The sequence below is a fragment of the Hoplias malabaricus genome, chromosome 1 (genome assembly GCF_029633855.1).
Source record: "Hoplias malabaricus isolate fHopMal1 chromosome 1, fHopMal1.hap1, whole genome shotgun sequence".
NCBI classification, from domain to species: domain Eukaryota; kingdom Metazoa; phylum Chordata; class Actinopteri; order Characiformes; family Erythrinidae; genus Hoplias; species Hoplias malabaricus.
In genome coordinates, this window is record NC_089800.1 from 60,067,094 (window position 1) to 60,080,657 (window position 13,564).

Consider the following 13,564-nt stretch of genomic DNA (forward strand, 5'->3'; position numbering starts at 1 on the left):
GTGGTTCTTCTATGGCATTGCTCCAAAGAACTCTAATTGACCCCTTTATCGCTCGCTATTGTCACTTCCCTTTCTCATTCTAGTCTCAACTCCAGGTTTCATTTTCCCTAAAAAGAGGGAAGAATCCATAATGAGTTCCCGGCGCCAATTACAGATGCAGGTGAAATGCAATGTCATCTCCACCTTTTAATGAATCATCTAAAAACAGCTGAACTGCTCTCGCCGAGGCTCAGCACTGTGGAGGGAAATAGGAGTTTATCTCCTTTAATGAGGCTATTAAAGTTTCAGAGTCAGATGTGATGTTTGTTTGGACACATGCGGCAGATTTGATGGTTCTGCTTGGACACGGATGCTTGTGGACGGAGGGCTTGTTAATTGGTGTTTGGGAGGCGTCTGATTATCTGGCTGGGTGTTTTAATGGAGGCTCACTAGGGATGGGAGCAGCAGGGGAGGGAGAATACTGGCTGAGAGCCAAACGTTTCAGTGCTGCTCTCCACATTCTGACTGTGGCACGTCGAGCCTGCTGACAAATCCCTCTCTCTTCTGACAAGGCAGCAGTTCCCTCTGCTCTGTGTGCTGTTATTATTCTGCACACAAACAAGCAAACAGCATTTGTCTTCCTGCATTTGTAAATGTTTTCCCTGCTTGGCGTGCTATTAATTGTGAAGCACAGGGCTCGGTGACAGCAGAGAAATGCAGATGGAGTTTCTTTGCGTTTTCAGAGCTCAGACTCTGGGCTGCTTCTGGCTGATGGATGGACGCTGATAGAGGCTATCACGGCTCCACTAGTCCGCCTTGCAGTGGTGCAGACTGGAATGGAATGGAATGGAGTGGAGGGGAGGGGAGATTATACAGTAGACATGCAATTTATGTGTATGACCTTAACTAGCACAGAATAAGATAGGGCCAGAAAATGAAATTTGAGAGACAGATAGAAGCAGAATCTCAAACAGCTCCCTTCTTACTCCCTACTACTCCCTGTTTCATACAGTATTTAAGCTTTGAAATTTTGAATTCAGCTCCCAAATGTGTACTGTATGTACAGTGCATTTATTATATTTGGCAGCTGTGTCATTTTTAAATCATTGTGACAAAATATCGAAACATTAGTCTTGCCCATGGATTCTTATTAGTGTAGTATGTCGTTTCTGTCCATCTGGGAAATCATAGCCTGCTCTGCACTGCAATACCAGCCAATATTTGTATTGTACACGCATGTCTGAACACTGAAGGGCCCTTTCTTCATTAATTCAGAATGAATAGTGCATTTTGTAGAGCGCAGAGGACCATTTATGTCAGAGAGCAAGAGAGAACTGCCGGTTCTTTAAATGCAGATGACCTCACCGTAATGACATGCACCCAGTCTGCCTTATCAATTATCTACGACGTCAGCGGTCTGCTAGCAGCCAGTTTTTACATCCAAATGAAATTCCAGCTGGAGAATGCAAACCATTATGGAGCTGGAGTCAGCTGATATGCAAAGAGCATTGATCTAAACAGAGACAGCCACTCAGTCAATAAGCTGCAACACTGTTTTGCTGAAAACACTGCATAGAATCAAAGGTTATCATTTCTCCTGAGTCATCCTCAAATACTATTAGCTGCAAGTTTTTTGTTTGTTTTTTGAAACACCCACACTGCACATACAAATATTTTACATACACGTACTGGCCATTTCATCAGAAACAGCAGCTGTATATTGTAGGTGTCCATTTGTAGGGTTACAATGTATCACCTTGTCTCTACTCCAACTCTCAGTGGAAAGGAGCTGCCACAGAACCCCTCTGACCACATACAGCATTCTGCAAAACTCAGTGTTCATCATTTATTTATTGTACCGTCAAAACAGCCGTTAAGTCCAAGTTATTGATGTTTTCCAGAGACTCTACATGCGCAAGACGCAGTAGGCTTCCAAATCCTTCCCCATCAGATAAATAGAACATTCATCTTTGAAAGATCAGAGGAGATCAGGCCCCACTCTTGTTTCAGGTCTGAAAATATCCAGTTGTTTCAGTCAATTCTTCCACCGTGAGAAACAAACTCAATGCTACGCTCTCAGAAAAACAGTCAATCTGGTGGTACCTTTCACTGTAACTGTTTTTACCCTACAGTATACATCTTCCCTGACTTTGATTAAGGAACATAATTGTAACATATTCTGTTTTATTTATGATGATTTCATGCTCCCCATTTCAACTCCAGATTGACATTTCTTTATGTTTTTGTGTTTAAGCAAGTTCTGTTATGAAAACACATACCCAGCTTTTCTGTTTTTTTTCTGACTGTGTGTACAGTGAGAGGCTGTGGACATGTCAGGAATTGTCAGTGAAGTAGTAAATGCAGCCAACGTCTAAGACTGAATGTTTTATAATAATGAGAATAAATGAAAGCTGCAATGATGTTTTTGGCTTTTTGACCAAAAATTTTTTTCTATTCAGTAGCTGTCTGATTGTTTGATTAAAAATATAATTTTCTTTTAAATAAAAGAAAAATATCAACAGAGTCTACCAGCTGTAACACTACTGTAAGGGAATATTTGTATAGAAATGCCTCTCTTGGTGTGAACAATAATAATAGTAATAATAATTTGACACTTTTTAATGCTTCAAATACTCATAAATGTATATTTATACTTTAATATGAAAATATGGCAGCATCTAAAATTTCTTCTAAGACTTTTGTGTTAGAGAGTCAACAAAAAGTGATGAGGGATCGTGTTGTTATTGTGGTTATGTAACACTTGTTCAATCAAAAGGACATTTTCTGATTTTGACAGATGTACCCTCAGGAATCTGCTCTGTAGCTGGGTTTGGGGCTGTTTACTTGCTGAAATGGAATACACTCATGATGACAGAAGCGCGATGCACAAAGTGGTATAGTGCAAAATCCCAGTAGGAATCAGTTTTGAAAAGCTGGACATTCCCAAAACTTTGAAGGGCAGTTGGATGATGTACAGAGAAACAACACACTCACCTTGAAGCATTAATGGAAACTCATGCATCTCCACTGAAAGCCACATTCAGCTCTTCACCTTGTCCCCTATTGCTTTGAGGGGAACAATAATAGTGTTGAATATCTCCTTTTTTCTGGCAGAAATGGAGTAGAGTGCTGGAGGAAGGACAGAAGGAGCGTTTGTCTGGAGACGTCTGCTTTGAGCGTAAGTCACTGACCCTCAGCGAGACCCTCAGAGTCAGCTTCAGTCAAACGGCAGCGTGCTGAGAGGAGAGGAAATAAGACAGCTTTAATTCTCCCCCTCCCCTTATTCTACTTATTCACACACACACACAGCTGTTTCAAGCAGCTGGGGAGAGAGAGCGAGCGAGAAGTGTGAGTTGGACATGGCATCCACCTCACACAATGGTTCTTTATACAAGTCAAAATCAGACTTTTACTGCAGCCTCAAGCCTGGAGGTGATGGAGGGGCCTACACAGGAAAGAAAGACATGGTATAAGCCCTGCTCTGTACACAGACGCAGCCTTAAAATTTATCTAGTCTGTCATTATTATGAGAGGGAAAAATAGAAATAATTTTTCAATAACATCTCCCTTCATTAACTTTAATTCAAAGAGCACTAAGATGTAGCATATTCTGAATATTTTATTTGTGTGGCAGCCGTATTTAAAGCATATTAGTAGACAAATAATGTAAGAGATTCAAACTGGCCTGTGGTATTTTGACCAAACCAAACGTCTCTGAAGGATCTTCAAAAACTAATAAAACTTGGAATACCCCAAATTGAATTGGTCTAAGAAGGCTGACAGCACTGACAAAATGCACTGTGATTGGTTTGAGGGTTTGTTTGTATTTTGCTCCCATCTGTGATAATCTGTGGGCCATTTACATGGATACACCATAATAAAATGGGAATGGTTGGTGATATTAACTTCCTGTTTGTGGCACATTAATGTATGGGAGGGGGGAAACTTTTCAAGATGGGTGGTGACCATGGCGGCCATTTTGAAACTGAAACTACGGATACTGGAAGCCTGTGCTAGCATTTCTCCTGCGGTGTTGCTATCAGTGTGTGAAGAGTGGGAGAGTCAGTGTTGCATTGACAATCCAACACAATGGACAGCACTTTGAACACATTTTATAAGTGGTCAGAAACTTGTAAATAAGTTGTGAAAGAATAAAGTTACGTTAAAACCACGTTGACCCTCTTCCCATTGGAAAAATTTGGATCCAAAATGGCTGACTTCAAAATGGTCGCCACCCATCTTGAAAAGTTTCCCCCCTCCTATATACTAATGTGCCACAAACAGGAAGTTAATATCACCAACCATTCCCATTTTATTAAGGTGTATCTATATAAATGGCCCACCCTGTAGTATTAAGGTTCAGTATAACAACAGTGAATACCAAGCACTAGCCTAAGAGGTGGAGACATGTCAGTTACCGTACATCTGTAATTCTGATTTTCTGGTGAATTACGTATTCAGAAACGTCTGTATGTCCAGGGACTTTAGCAGGTGGGATGAGCAAAAAAAAACCCGAAAAACATGCAGGGCAGAGGGCAGACAGAAGGCATGAATAATACACTCCCACACAGAGCCTGGAAAAAGCTAAGCAAGCACAGAGGAACAGAAGAAAAAGACCTATCAGAGGAGCTGAAGGCATAAGTCTGTTTTTCTTCCAGTTCCCCATAAAACCTGACTGGCTGCTGTTAAACTTAGCTGCAGGCTCTGTACCTCATCTGGACAGACTGACAAAAGCTTTAATTGCCACGGGGCTCAGACAGCAACTGCTTGATGTTAATCATTTCACATTGTTTTCCATGTGTGTTATTTAGAAATGCAAATGTACTGGCATTTCTAAAAGTCTTCTAAAAGAAGGCAGAACGTCAGAGTCTAAAATGTCCTCTATAGTCTTCTATTGTAATGGGTCAATAACATGGGAAATGCCTGTCTGAAATAGAAATAGAGTTGCTGCTGAGGTCAGGTAACACTTGTTCTATCAAAAGGACATGTTCTGCTTATGACAGCTGTACCCTTAGGAATCTGCTCACTGTTTGTGGTTTTGTGCTGGGGTTTGGGGATATTAACTTGCTGATATGTATTGTTGATACACAATGTGCCACTGACAAAAGAGGATCAGTTTGACATTAAACTTACAGCCACGAAGGATTTATTCATTTGTATTTTTTTTCCCAGGAAAATGTTAAAGGATTTAAGGAAAGGAAGAGTTTACACTAATTTCTCTTTCTCTTCAATCAGTTTTGCGACATTTGTTTAGAAATGATCGTAAGTATGACACATGGCTACAAACAATGGTAACATCCACCTTGAAGCTTGAAATATGTGTCACAACATTCCTTGACACCAGTTGAAGGATTTGAGGTGTATTATCTATTGTTTAAAGGGCAATGCTGAATGCTTATGACCTTCAATCCCTCAGACAACACTGAATTATAAGCCAACATACTTCTGTGCTGGATATCACCATATCGGCCTATGAATATATTGAAAAAGGGTTATCAATAAACACTGTTAATTACTGCATCCAATGCATGTGTAAAATGCTCATCTGTATTGGCAGCATTAATGCTGAAACGTGTTTGAGAGGAGTTTACAAGATGCTGCTCGGTGAGGTACAAGATTCCATTACGCTTTAGCTACATTAACAGGGACGTCTATAAATGTGGGGAAACACATTTCTCTCTGGTTTGTTTACGTTCAGCAGCTCAGCGTCTTTTAAGGTGGAATGGTATGTTGGAGAAAATAATCTCCAGGTGCCTCTTTCCACAGGCAGAGAGAGGGAGAGGGAGAGAGAGGAAGCCTCGTATACCGAACCAAGACCAATACCGGACCTCATTTACAGACACTGGGGGTACACATTAGAATGATTTTGAGCATGCAGACAGACTGGAGAGGTAGCAAATGGTGAGGAAACGTCTTCTGAATGGTTTTTAAAATATTGACTAAGCCTAGGAGAGTACTGCACATTTTGCCACACTGTTCCTTTAAGGGAGTGTAAAACAAGTTGAGAAATTGAAGAGTACTGTGTTCAGGATGTATCACAACAAAGTGTGTGTATGTGTGTGTGGTGTTGCTGGCCTGAACGGAGCCGGTGTGTACAGACCCGTCCACTCTGCTTTAGAGCTCTCCAGCCAATCTATATTCCCCCCTCACGTCTGCTTTGGCTGACTGTCCAAAATAGAATTAATGTCCAATGTGCTGTAGTCTCTAGGTACCCTTGAAATGTTTTCTCTCCCTCTCCTTCTCTTTTACTCTCCTCCCCTCCTTCTCCTGCTTCTCTGTGAGAACAATACTTTCTCCTTGTGCTATTTTGGGTGATTTGATTAATGGCTGAAAAACCATTACTGAGAGAAGGGTCTTTAAACTTTCATGCTGCATGTATCCACTTTTGTCATGCTCTCTAAACAATGGCAATCTAAAGTGTGCACGTTTTATTGGCTTGTGATGAAAATGATTTAAACCTTGAAATTCTGAGTGCTGTTTCTGAACAGTGTGGTTTCACTCTCAGGCCCTGTAAAGCATTTACAGTGCGTGGAAATATGCAGCAGGCCTTACTGAATTTCTGGATTTGAACGTGTTGGAAATGCTTTGGTGCTAGCAGTGTTCTTGTGGCGTATCTGTTTCTCATTCAGCTTTAAACATATATTGAATGCCTTATGCCCAACAATGTTATTTGTGGTGAAACAACTATCTATAGCAAACGTAATGATACATTTTTCATTATGAATGGCACTAGAACTATTTTCACTCTCACTCACCAAATTAAGTCCCAGCACTCATGAAAAGAACTGGCTCCGTTTTAATAGCAGTTCAGTGCTGCCATGAGGCAGCCATCATCTGGCTCTGACTGAGGTTTCACAGCACCCTAACCACGTGAAATATATATGTGGACATACATTGTTTACATATGACAGAAGAGTTAGACAGAGAGGTGGATCTGGTTCGTATTTTCACCTGATGGACAGTAGAAAGGCTCGGGGAGAGCTGAGCGTCACTGGAGAGGCCGCGCGCTAATCCCTGGCTTTAGTGAAGGCCCGTATTAGCCTGAAGTGGGCAGAGCAGAGGGAAGCAGAAACACCGCACAGTTTTTCTAACTCACAGCAGATCTTTAAACAGTTAAAGCCTAATGGAGGCCATCTTTTACCCTCGGTCGTTTTTAGAGGCCCTGTCTCTGAGCTGACGCCAGTGCCCACCCATCATCACACACACACACACTCACTCTCTGCAGATGTTTTGTTTGATCTGGCCCAGAAGACGAGTGGAAAGTTGGTATTATTTTTGGAACCGCGTTTGCCATTTAATTAAGGCGATTAAGGGATACTGGCAGAGCGAGGGAAAATGGTCATTGCAGTGATTTACGTCTTTGTGAGAGTGAGTGATGAAATGGTGAGAGAGAGACGTCACACTGAATAAACCTCGCTCAGCGTTACTGAAAGGGTGGTGAAAGCCAAGAGCCACCTCCAGCTTCTACACCACAACTGTCTGCTGTGCACGGGAACCCTGTCACTGCTGACTGAACAAGTTATAAATTCACAGGACGCTTAAACAGGACTCGGCTGCACAAATATCCTTTGATTTATGCTTTTGATGTAGGAAACGTTATTAAGATTTAATGCCTGAAGTATAATGTTTTATTCTTCAATCTGTCACGAGAAAGCAATTAAGTCGAATCTAGTGTATGTCTCACGTCTTGTGTGCACTGAAAGACATATTAAAGGCAACATTAATCATAACTCAAAACCCTCCTCTTGTTAACTGATGATATTTAAACATCATGATACAGTAATTCAGCCAGATGAAGCCTTTGTCAGGGTTTTCATATGCGGTGACAAATTACTGTTTGTACGTTGTGTGTATGAGTGAATCAAATTACTCTTTGATTCTTTTGCTGCTGTATATTTACTTGGATTCATTTTTATGAGGCAATTTTCCACAACAAGTGTCAATTTGAAGTATTTTTTTTTCCCCACAAAATGTAGAGAATGTAAAGAAGAACCCCTAAATTGATCTAGATATTTTCAATTCCATTCATTTTCCAACAGGATTTGTTTTGGATCTTCTGTGTCACCAAGAAATTAAATCAATTGAAAGGAAAGAATGGAAACATTGAAATGTTTTATTAAACATCTGACTTTGAAAGGTACAATGATCAAGGTTCTGATCTTCAGTCCACATCTGAATACAGTACCCACAGGTGGAATAGTATAGTTTTATATACAGCTGGTTTAACTGAGGTCAGTTTCCACAGTTCACTCTTTATTTGAGTATTTCCAATTTGACTTTCTTTAAAGAATACGAATACATTTCACTGGGTTCTGGTGTCAGACGCTGGACTGCTCTGCTGTTCTCTCACTGGCTGAGCTTTACCTTTTACTTTTTGTGAAATGACAAAGAATGAACTGCACATTAAAACGTTTCCCTGATTGGTTGATGCTGGTGTTTTGCAGATCTCCTGCAGTTCTTCAGAGAACTCAATGCGTGAGGACATATTTCATGTTGTATATTTACATTGACTTACTTCTTTAGTCTCTATTTAACTGAAGCACTTTCACTAGACAATGGTTTGAAGCTACTTGAGTCATCTGTGGTAACAAAGTAATTGTCCTTGATTTGACATGTCTGACCCTCGGTTTAGACAGAACAGTGAGCCCATCAGTGTTGAAAAAGTCCCCAAGGACTAAGGGTCTTTCTATGAAAAGAGGGGCTATCACACGTCAGTGCTGCTGCCAGTGTGTTTTAATTACAAACAAATCACCAGCTTGAAGCGCTCTGACAAAGAGGCGGCAGCATACAGACAACTGAGTGGTTGCCTTGACAACGCCATCCACTGTGACCTTGCATTTAGAGTGAGTTCTTTCCTGAGCAGGGGCATGAAACACTGAGGTGTCAGCTCTAATGCCCTGTGGCTCAGAACAGTTTCCCTGTGGAAGCTCATTTCCTGCAGGGACTGCACTTCTGTCAATGACACTGAAGATGAGTTTCATTGAAATGCTTTCTAATGTCATTTTCCAACAGGGGATAAAGAGTCCTGCATGGTTTATCGCCTACAATTGCCCAGGCCTTGAACTTATTAAAGTCTTACAGCTAGTCCAATTCTCCTTCTAATACGGTCTGTTGTTATTAAACCCTGCTACTTTTTCTTTGATGTGGACTTCTGTGCTGGGTTTTCATCACCAAATGGTTCCTGAAGGATTCTAGGATGAGAAAATCATTTAATTGATTTTATATATGTATCGAACGTAGAATAGCCATTGAAAGGTGACTCTGAGGGTGTTTATATTGGCTGCCAAATGTAGCCTTTTTTATTTAAATACCTTGGTATTAATTATATTTTAATGTTGTAAAAATTGTTCTTATTTTCTATCTAGATTTCTATTAATATAATATTCACATTGTTAGTTTCTAGTTTTTATTTCTGCTAGCTCCTTTATTATTGTTGTGTGCCTTACTCTACCTCTGCTGCTGTAACAAATGCAAATTTCCCCACTGTGGGACTATTAAAGGATTATTTTACCTTATCTTATCTTATCAGATGCTGTTACTCAGATTGACTTACACTTTGATCTGAGGCAGGCAAATGTAGCATTCGAGGTCCTACACAAATTTTATTTTAAGGAATGTGTTTTGCAAAATGCTTACTTATCAAATTACTGAGAGCGGTGTGTAGTTTCTCTGTGGCTCTCCAGTCTTCCTCAGGCTGCGGAAATGCAGTGTGTACACACAGATGAGTTGTTTTTCCTCTGAAGGCACATACACACAACCAGATGTTGTCTCTCTAACAGACAGGTCACTTTTTTCCAAGCCTTACTCCCACATGAATGACAATTGGCGTAGGTTCCAGCCCCAGAGACGGTGCTGTTATTCTGTGGTAACTAGGTGACTACAGAGGTGAGACACAAAGGGCTGGTCAGTCTATGAGGAGTAGAGGCCATAGTGGGCTCTCACTGAGCCAGGCTAATTCTTCTGTGGTTTCAGTAAAAAAAGAAAACTAGGTTTCACACCATTACATGGGCGGAGGAGTGAAAGGTGTTAATGATGTGGAAAGTGAAAATGAGAGTGAAATGTGTTGCAGTGTGAATTATTTCTCAGACGGACAGTGGGAGAGCACTGTCATGCGAAACTGCCATTTGCTTTCAATAGCTTTCAATGATACATAATGAGTCTGAGGATCCATTATGTATCATTTAAGGCTATTTAAATCCCCTGATAGTCTGATGATCCTACATCTTATTTCTCTTTTCTCCCTTTTATTTTCTCATTTTATAGTTCTCCACCTTTAATGTAGAGGGCTCAACAGTACAGCCACTCAACTGAAACAAAGACAGCAGCCTCGGTCTGAACACTTTATGGCCCTTTGCATAAAGGAGGACTGAAGATGTTTTTAAAGGCTGCGCAAGTCAGACAAGCCCCTGCGGTTTGAGTAAACCTTTCACCACTCGTCCCCATCATATCTTATTTATTAAATGCTGTGACACTGGGCTACATTTCACAGTGTGATGATGGCTGCATTTGTGAATGAGTGTCATAGCCAAACAAAATGCACTATTCGTGAGTCCAGCTGTCAAAAACTTAGACTAGAAATATTCCCGGCTTAAATACAAACAGCAAATCATGCAGAGCTAAATGAATACTGACTACTTTCTGTACTGAAGTTAAAGTATGGGTCCAGTATCAATTAAGAACAGTGTTTTATGCATGACTGCATCCGTATGAATTAATAAATAAATGCTCTATTGTTTAATGGTGTGGTGCAGTGACTAATGGATGACACTGGTTCAAACTTGTTTCATTTTACACTGATATGAATTCGGTTGAATAATTTAATGAAAACTGTCAGTAAGGAACAAATAAGTAGTATTCCACCGCCAACCCCCCGTTAGATGTTCTTCTCTCAAGTGCCATTACTCAGAGTAGCAGTATAAGTACCAATATTTAGTTCCAGTCTTGCTTTATTAAAGTACAGAATTTACACAATCATTTTTATGAAGTAAAACACTGTTGTGAACTACGACATTTTCACCTCTAGAAGCCTATGAGGACTATGGTTGGTCAGTATTATTATCTGCAAAAAAGTCCATTGTGAAACCAAGCCTTCCAAGGAAGACCAACAAAGTCTTTGTTCAGTGAAACTGTTGTTAATTTTGACCAAGAATGTTCATGCTTTGTGGTGATTCTCATACTATAATTATTCACAGACCTTCATATAGTGTTATAGAGTTTCCAGGTTTAAATTCATTGCTACTGAACTGTGCTATGAATCTATCATGACATAATGCTAACAAACGTTTGAGAACCACAGGGTTAGGTTGTGACTGTTAGACTGGAGTTTTTAATCAGTTTTTATTTTGAAATCTTAAGACTGGGTGTTGGCCGGTATCTGTTGTGTTTGCATTTGGAATCAGGCTCCAGATGTGTGTGTGTGTGTGTGTAGTCTAATGAATGCAGGGTATGGGGCTGAATGTGTATGAGAAGGCTTTTGAGAGAGAGCTATGAGGCAGGAGCTAATTTGGCATTGTGCAGGACCCACATTACTCAACCATTAATACTTTTAATGACCAACACCCTGACAGTAAGGAGGCACTCTAGGACCACCTGACAGGCCTGTGTGTGTGTGTGTGTAAAGGACCAAAGGGGCCTCCCCTGCACTTTAGTCCTCACTAGTTGCAGCATTTTTTTTCCTGAAATTTCCATTAGGCAAAGCTCTCCATCTTTGTTTCCTTTCATCTGATCTGAAGAGGCCTGTTGGTCTGATCAGAGATGTGAGAGAGTGCCAGGACACGGCTTATTGGATTTCATAAGTGTGTATTATGAAAATGGAGTTTGTGTGGTAAGAGGCCGACTAAAGCGCTGGAATAACGACAGTTAGACGAGGCTCCAGCCACAAGCAGCTTATCACAGGAGTCTTTTCCTCACTGTACATTTCTGCAGGGGCATTGTGTACAGAGCTATTGTGTTCACTGCAATGGTGGAGCTGGATTTACAAACTTGGGTCATATGACGTCAGCATAATACTTTGCTTTATTCCCTCCCCGTCTCATTTCTCTTTGATGTCGTTTTACAAATGTTGTTACTTAACACTGTAATCCTGTTGATGAATTATTCTCCCTTTGTGTCAGCCAGTGAAAAGAGCTGAAAATGACTTACATTTATGTTTATGCAATTTAGCAGACACAACAGCATATAAAATTGCTCTATTGTCCACCAAGAATATGCTGATCCTAGAAATATAACACAGAAATAAGACGTAGTGTAAGTGCACACACATTTCATTAGTGTTAAACTATTCATTCATTCATTCATTCATTCATTATCTGTAACCGCTTATCCAGTTCAGGGTCGCGGAGGGTCCAGAGCCTACCTGGAAACATTGGGCGCAAGGCAGAAATACACCCTGGAGGGGGCGCCAGTCCTTCACAGGGCAACACACACACTCACACATTCACTCACACCTATGGACACTTTTGAGTCACCAATCCACCAACCTACGTGTGTTTTTGGACTGTGGGAGGAAAGCGGAGCACCCGGAGGAAACCCACGCAGACACGGAGAACACACCACACTCCTTACACTAGTGTTAAACTAGCGTTCACGTAAATACTTTACAAAATGCTGAAACTTGAATAGAACTGTATTATATTATCATACAATAATGCTAAGTTTATTTTTCCTGTTTCTGTAGTGTTATCTGTTTTTTGGTAGAGGGATTAATTTGTTAATACCCTGATGACATTCACTGCACATTGTTTTCAGTATCTAAGCCTACACAGCTTCATTACACATGTAAAATGGAAAAAAAAAATTTGTAACTCATCCCACACTGCAATTAGTGAAGTGTTGCAATCTCAGCAGCAGCTTGCACACAGTCTACAGCACAGTTAAGTGTGACCACTGTGGTGAACCTGGTAACAGCCAGTGGGCTCGATGGTCTGATTTTCCAGCTTGAGTCGCGAGAGAGTAGTTAATTAGTAGAGAGAACTGTGTCTGAATACTTCTGACACAGGGAGCCTTCGCCCACACACTTTCTATTTCCTGGTAACTGGAGGAACAAGACCAAAAATTCTGACTCCTTTTAGGACGGAAAGAAAGATACGATCAGCAAAGGAGCGTCTAGGAGACCGCTGTTTAATGGCCTTGTGTGGGCATATTAAAATATTGATGAAAGTGTCAGCTTGACTGATGTATTTTAACACTCCTCCAAGCCTTCCAATAGACAAATGAAATCCAACTCGGAATTATAAGTTGTTCCAGCACCGACATTTTATAATGAATCCAAGCATTAATTATACGTTGGGTGTATGCTGTTAAAATTGTTTCCTTTACTGACAGTTCTTTGCTGACAGTTGCATCAGCGCACTGGAGAACTTGTTAAAGTCATGAGCACAGATTTGGCCTTGTGTTTGATTGTGGGTCCCCAGGCTGGTGGTGAGAGCGCTCAGACTTGCCTTTCTCACAGGGAGAGCTGAAAAGAACGGCCGTGCCTTTCACATTACAATCACAAAGCTCAGATTGATTCAGCCTTGACACCCACTGTGTGCATCTCTGTATTGAACGCACAATGTGGGACTGAGTTCAATTCTTAACACAAAAG